General features: G+C 41.8%; 2 non-coding genes across 2 annotated transcripts; both read right to left on the bottom strand.

Moving 5' to 3' along the window:
- Positions 1–901: 901 nt before the first annotated feature.
- On the bottom strand, positions 902–977 carry TRNAT-UGU (transfer RNA threonine (anticodon UGU)). The gene has a single exon. It is a non-coding gene; the product is annotated as a tRNA-Thr (tRNA).
- A 2,188-nt stretch (positions 978–3,165) lies between these two features.
- TRNAT-UGU (transfer RNA threonine (anticodon UGU)) lies at positions 3,166–3,238 on the bottom strand. Its single transcript has one exon. It is a non-coding gene; the product is annotated as a tRNA-Thr (tRNA).
- Positions 3,239–6,538: the final 3,300 nt, after the last annotated feature.

Here is a 6,538-nt window from a genome sequence, read left to right as displayed (position 1 = left end):
TAAAAGATAACCAGCCGTGGGCAGAAATCAAACCTACGACTTTCGAATAACGCATGCGATGCTTTAACCACTGAGCTATCACAGCAGCCTTTCCTCACCCCACTTTTTTGGGTGTATGTGTAATTTTAAAAGTAGGAGTGTCAGTCAGCGCCATCTATAAGCCCAGCAGAAAGTGTGAAACACTCTTTTATGCGGGTGTGGCCTCACGTAGCACGTGTACTTAGTACGAGCGGGCGGCTGACTAATAGTCCCTCGTATACAACCTAATGACACTAAGTGATCCAGTACGAGACCCTTCTTAAAGAATAATGGAAAAAAGTGTATACCTAACGGCTTGTTTTTTCGTGTTTTGACACAATAATAATGAGATCTAACTGACAGTAATACCAAGGATTGTAAAGGGGAAGTGATTAGAACAAATTGAATGTCGATGAGAAAAAAGAAGTGGGCGAAAAAATAACCAGCCGTGTGCAGGAATCGAACCTACGACCTTCGACTACCGCGTTCGATGCTCTAACCACTGAGGTATTACAGCGGCCTTACCTCACCCCTTTTTGGGGGTTTATATGTAAATTTAGAATCAGCGCCATCTATAAACCAAGCAGCGAGTGTGGAACACTCTTTCATGCGCATGTGTGGCGTCACGTAGCACGTCAAAATAATACGAGCGGGCGGCTGGCAATTGTCCCTTGTATACAACCTAATGACACCAAGTCTGCCAGTTCGAGGGTCTCGTTAATGAATAAGGGAAAAAAGTGTATACCCAAGGGCTCATTTTTTCCTGTTTTGACACAATAGTAATGAGATCTAACAAACAGTAATGCCAAGGAATGTATAGGGAAAGTTATTAGAACAAATGGAATGTCATCAGGAAGAAAAAAAAGTGGGTGAAAAAATAACAAGCCATGAGCAGGAATTGAACCTACGACCTTTGAATAACACGTTCAATGCTCTAACCACTGAGCTATCACTGCGGCCTTCCCTCACCCCACTTTTTTGGTTTTATATGTAAATTTAGAAGTAGGAGTTTCGGACAGCGCTGTCTATAAGCCAAGCAGCGAGTGTGAAAAACTCTTTTATGCGCATGTGTCGCGTCACGTAGCACGTGAACTAATTACGAGCGGGCAGCTGAATAATAGTCCGTCGCATATAAGCTAATGACACCAAGTTCGCCAGTACGAGACCCTCGTTATTGAATAAGGGAAAGAAGTGTATACCTAAGGGCTCGTTTTTTCGTGTTTTCACACAATAATAATAAGATCCAACAAACAGTAATGCCACGGAATGTATAGGGGAAGTTATTAGAACAAATGGAATGTCATAAGGAAGAAAGAAAAGTGGGTGAAAAAATAGCCAGCCCTGAGCAGGAATCAAACCTACGATTTCCAAATAACGCGTTCGATGCTCTAACCACCGAGATATCACAGCATCCTTCCCTCATCCCACTTTTTTGGGTTTATATGTAAACTTAGAAATAGGAGTGTCGGTCAGCGCCATCTATAAATCAAGCAGCGAGTGTGGAACACCCTTTCATGCGCATGTGTGGCGTCACGTAGCACGTCAACTTATTACGACCGGGCGGCTGACTAATAGTTCCTTCTATACAACCTAATGACACTAAGTCTGCCAGTACGAGACCTTTGTTAATAATTAGGGGAAAGATGTGTATACTACGGGCTTGTTTTTTCGTGTTTTGACACAATAATAATGAGATCTAACAGACAGTAATGCCCAAGAATGTATAGGGAAAGTTATTAAAACAAATGGAATGTCAATATGAACAAAGAAATGTGGGTGAAAAAATAACCAGCCGTGAGCAGGAATCGAGCCTACGACCTTTGAATAACGCGTTCAATGCTCTATTCACTGGGCGATCACAGCGGCCTTCCCTCACCCCACCTATTTTGAGTTCATATATAAATTTAGAAGTAGGAGTGTCGGTCAGCGCCATTTATAGGCCAAGCAGCGAGGGTAACACACTCTTTTATGCACATGCGTGGGGTCACGTAGCAGTGGACTTATTACGAACGGGCAGCTGACTAATAGTCCCTCGTATAAAACTAATGATACCATGTTTGCCAGTAGGAGACACTCGTTAATGAATAATGGAAAGAAGTGTATACCGAAGGGCTTGTTTTTTCGTGTTTTGACAAAATACTATTGAGATCTAACAGACAGTAATGCCAAGGATTGTACAGGGGAAGTTATTAGAACAAATGGAATGTCAATAAAAAGAAAGAAACGTGGGGGAAAAAATAACCAGCCATGAGCAGAAGTCGAACCTACAACCTTCAAGTAATGCATTCGATGCTCTAACCTCCGAGCTAACACACCGGCCTTCCCTCACCCCACTTTTTTGGGTTTATATGTAAATTTAGAAGTAGAAGTGTCGGTCAGCGCCCTCTATAAGCCAAGCAGCGAGTGTGAAACACTCTTTTATGCGCAAGTGTGGCGTCACGTAGCACGTGTACTTAGTACGAGCGGGCGGCTGACTAATAGTCCCTCGTATACAACCTAATGACACTAAGTGATCCAGTACGAGACCCTTCTTAATGAATAATGGAAAAAAGTGTATACCTAACGGCTTGTTTTTTCGTGTTTTGACACAATAATAATGAGATCTAACTGACAGTAATACCAAGGATTGTAAAGGGGAAGTGATTAGAACAAATTGAATGTCGATGAGAAAAAAGAAGTGGGCGAAAAAATAACCAGCCGTGTGCAGGAATCGAACCTACGACCTTCGACTACCACGTTCGATGCTCTAACCACTGAGGTATTACAGCGGCCTTACCTCACTTCTTTTTGGGGGTTTATATGTAAATTTAGAATCAGGAGTGTCGGTCAGCGCCATCTATAAACCAAGCAGCGAGTGTGGAACACTCTTTCATGCGCATGTGTGGCGTCACGTAGCACGTCAACATAATACGAGCGGGCGGCTGGCAATTAACCCTTGTATACAACCTAATGACACCAAGTCTGCCAGTTCGAGGGTCTCGTTAATGAATAAGGGAAAAAAGTGTATACCCAAGGGCTCATTTTTTCCTGTTTTGACACAATAGTAATGAGATCTAACAAACAGTAATGCCAAGGAATGTATAGGGAAAGTTATTAGAACAAATGGAATGTCATCAGGAAGAAAAAAAAGTGGGTGAAAAAATAAAAAGCCATGAGCAGGAATTGAACCTACGACCTTTGAATAACACGTTCAATGCTTTAACCACTGAGCTATCACAGCAGCCTTTCCTCACCCCACTTTTTTGGGTGTATATGTAATTTTAGAAATAGGAGTGTCAGTCAGCGCCATCTATAAGCAAAGCAGAAAGTGTGAAACTCTCTTTTATGCGCATGTGTGGCGTCACGTAGCACGTGAACTTATTACGAGCGGGCAGCTGACTAATAGTCCGTCGTATATAGGCTAATGACACCAAGTTCGCCAGTACGAGACACTCGTTCATGAATAAGGGAAAGAAGTGTATACCTAAGGGCTCGTTTTTTCGTGTTTTGACACAATAATAATGAGATCTAACAAACAATGCCAAGGAATTTATAGGGGAAGTTATTAGAACAAATGGAATGTCATAAGGAACAAAGAAAAGTGGGTGAGAAATAACAAGCCACTAGCAGGAATTGAACCTACGACCTTCGAATAATACGTTCGATGCTCTAACCACTGAGATATCACTACGGCCTTCCCTCACCCCACTTTTTTGGGTTCATATGTAAATTTAGAAGTAGGAGTGTCAGTCAGCGCTATCTATAAGCCAAGCAGCGAGTGTGAAAAACTCTTTTATGCGCATGTGTCGTGTCACGTAGCACGTGAACTTATTACGAGCGGGCAGCTGACTAATAGTTCGTCGTATATAAGCTAATGACACCAAGTTCGCCAGTACGAGACACTCGTTCATGAATAAGGGAAAGAAGTGTATACCTAAGGGCTCGTTTTTTCGTGTTTTGACACAATAATAATGAGATCTAACAAACAATGCCAAGGAATATATAGGGGAAGTTATTAGAACAAATGGAATGTCATAAGGAACAAAGAAAAGTGGGTGAGAAATAACAAGCCACTAGCAGGAATTGAACCTACGACCTTCGAATAATACGTTCGATGCTCTAACCACTGAGATATCACTGCGGCCTTCCCTCACCCCACGTTTTTGGGTTCATATGTAAATTTAGAAGTAGGAGTGTCAGTCAGCGCTATCTATAAGCCAAGCAGCGAGTGTGAAAAACTCTTTTATGCGCATGTGTCGTGTCACGTAGCACGTGAACTTATTACGAGCGGGCAGCTGACTAATAGTTCGTCGTATATAAGCTAATGACACCAAGTTCGCCAGTACGAGACCCTCGGTAATGAATAAGGGAAAGAAGTGTATACCTAAGGGCTCGTTTTTTCGTGTCTTGACACAATAATATTGAGATCTAACGAACAGTAATGCCAAGGAATGTATAGGGGAAGTTATTAGAACAAATGGAATGTCATAAGGAAGAAAGAAAAGTGGGTGAAAAATAACAAGCCATGAGCAGGAATTGAACCTACGACCTTCGAATAACACGTTCGATGCTCTAACCACTGAGATATCACTGCGGCCTTCCCTCACCCCACTTTTTTGGGTTTATAAGTAAATTTAGAAGTAGGAGTGTCAGTCAGCGCTATCTATAAGCCAAGCAGCGAGTGTGAAAAACTATTTTATGCGCATGTGTCGCGTCACGTAGCACGTGAAGTTATTATGAGCGGGCAGCTGACTAATAGTCCGTCGTATATAAGCTAATGACACCAAGTTCGCCAGTACGAGACCCTCATTAATGAATAAGGGAAATAAGTGTATACCTAAACGCTCGTTTTTTCGTCTCAACAATATTAATGAGATCTAACCGAGAGTAATGACAAGGAATGTATAGGGGAAGTTATTAAAACAAATGGATTGTCAATAAGAAGAAAGAAAAGTGGGTGAAAAAATAACCAGCCGTGAGCAGGAATCGAACCTACGAATTCCGAATAACGCGTTCGATGCTTTAACCACTGAGATATCACAGCGGCCTTCCCACACCCAACGTTTTTGCGTTTATATGTAAATTTAAGAATACGAATGTCGGTCAGCGCCATTTATAAACCAAGCAGCAAGTGTCAAACACACTTTTATGCGCAAGTGTGGCGTCACGTAGCACGTGAACTTGATATGAGTGGGCAGCTGACTAATAGTCCTTCGCATACAACCTAATGACACCAAGTCTGCCAGTACGAGACCGTCGTTTATGAATAAGGGAAAGACGTGTACACCTAAGGACTCGTTTTTTCGTGTTTTGACACAATAATATTGAGAATGAACACACAGTAATGCCGAAGAATGTATAGGTGAATCTTTTTGAACAAATGTAATGTATAAAGAGAAAGAAAAGAGTGTGAAAAAATAACCAGCCGTGAGCAGGAATTGAACCTACGACCTTCGAATAACGCGTTCGATGCTCTATCCACTGAGCGATCACAGCGGCCTTCCTTCACCCCACCTTTTTTTGAGTTTATATGTAAATTTAGAAGTAGGAGTGTTGGTCAGCGCCATTTAAAAGCCAAGCAGCGAGGGTAACACACTCTTTTATGCGCATGTGTGGCGTCACGTAGCACGTGAAATCATTACGAGCGGGCAGCTGACTAGTAGTCCCTCGTATACAACCAATGATACCATGTTTGCCAGTACGAGACACTCGTTAATGAACAAGGAAAAGAAGTGTATACCGAAGGGCTTGTTTTTTGTGTTTTGACAGAATATTATTTAATTATTTATTTATTTATTTAATTAATACCTACTGCGGACACTAAGTGGTCCAAGCAGGAAGGGCACGTCACGCATACCACAGGCGTTATGACGTACTTCATACGGAAAACACACTTTGTTTTACACGCTAGAATACACTTCGCTATGGAACAACATCACACTTGGCTGTATATACTACAACAAACTTCAATTTGCAAAGCAACAACACACCCGGTTCTACAACACTACATTACACTATGTTCCACAACACAAGTAGTAACCTGCGCCAAACAACGACAATACATGGCATACCTCATACTTTACCAATTCGTAACACATACGTTACAATGAATGAGGTTCGCATAACTTGTTCCAGTCCGACACTGTTCGCGGAAAAAAAGAATACATAAAGGCATCGGTTCTCGCAAAAAATGGGGTTAGCAAATTGGGATGATGATGTCGTGTGTTCCTTGTTGACAGAAAAGATAAGTAAGGCGATGAATCGATTGCGAGTTTTTGATTAAGTAATAATTGAAGGAAATCCAGCCGTTGTTCGCGTCTGCGGGATTCAAGGGTCTGAATGTCATTTGCAGACATCAGCGCGGAAGGTGAATCCGACGGTAAGTATTTTGAATATATAAACTGAACAGCTTTCCTTTGAACCCACTCAAGTTTGTTAATATTAAGCTTTGTGTAAGGGTCCCATACAATGCTGGCGTAATCCAGTTTAGGTCGTATAAAAGAATAATAACGAAGAAGCTTTACATTGGAAGGACAGGTAC

The sequence above is a fragment of the Rhipicephalus microplus genome, chromosome 6, assembly GCF_043290135.1.
Source record: "Rhipicephalus microplus isolate Deutch F79 chromosome 6, USDA_Rmic, whole genome shotgun sequence".
NCBI lineage: Eukaryota > Metazoa > Arthropoda > Arachnida > Ixodida > Ixodidae > Rhipicephalus > Rhipicephalus microplus.
Note: the sequence above shows the minus strand (reverse complement) of the source record. Positions and strands in the feature narration are given on the sequence as shown.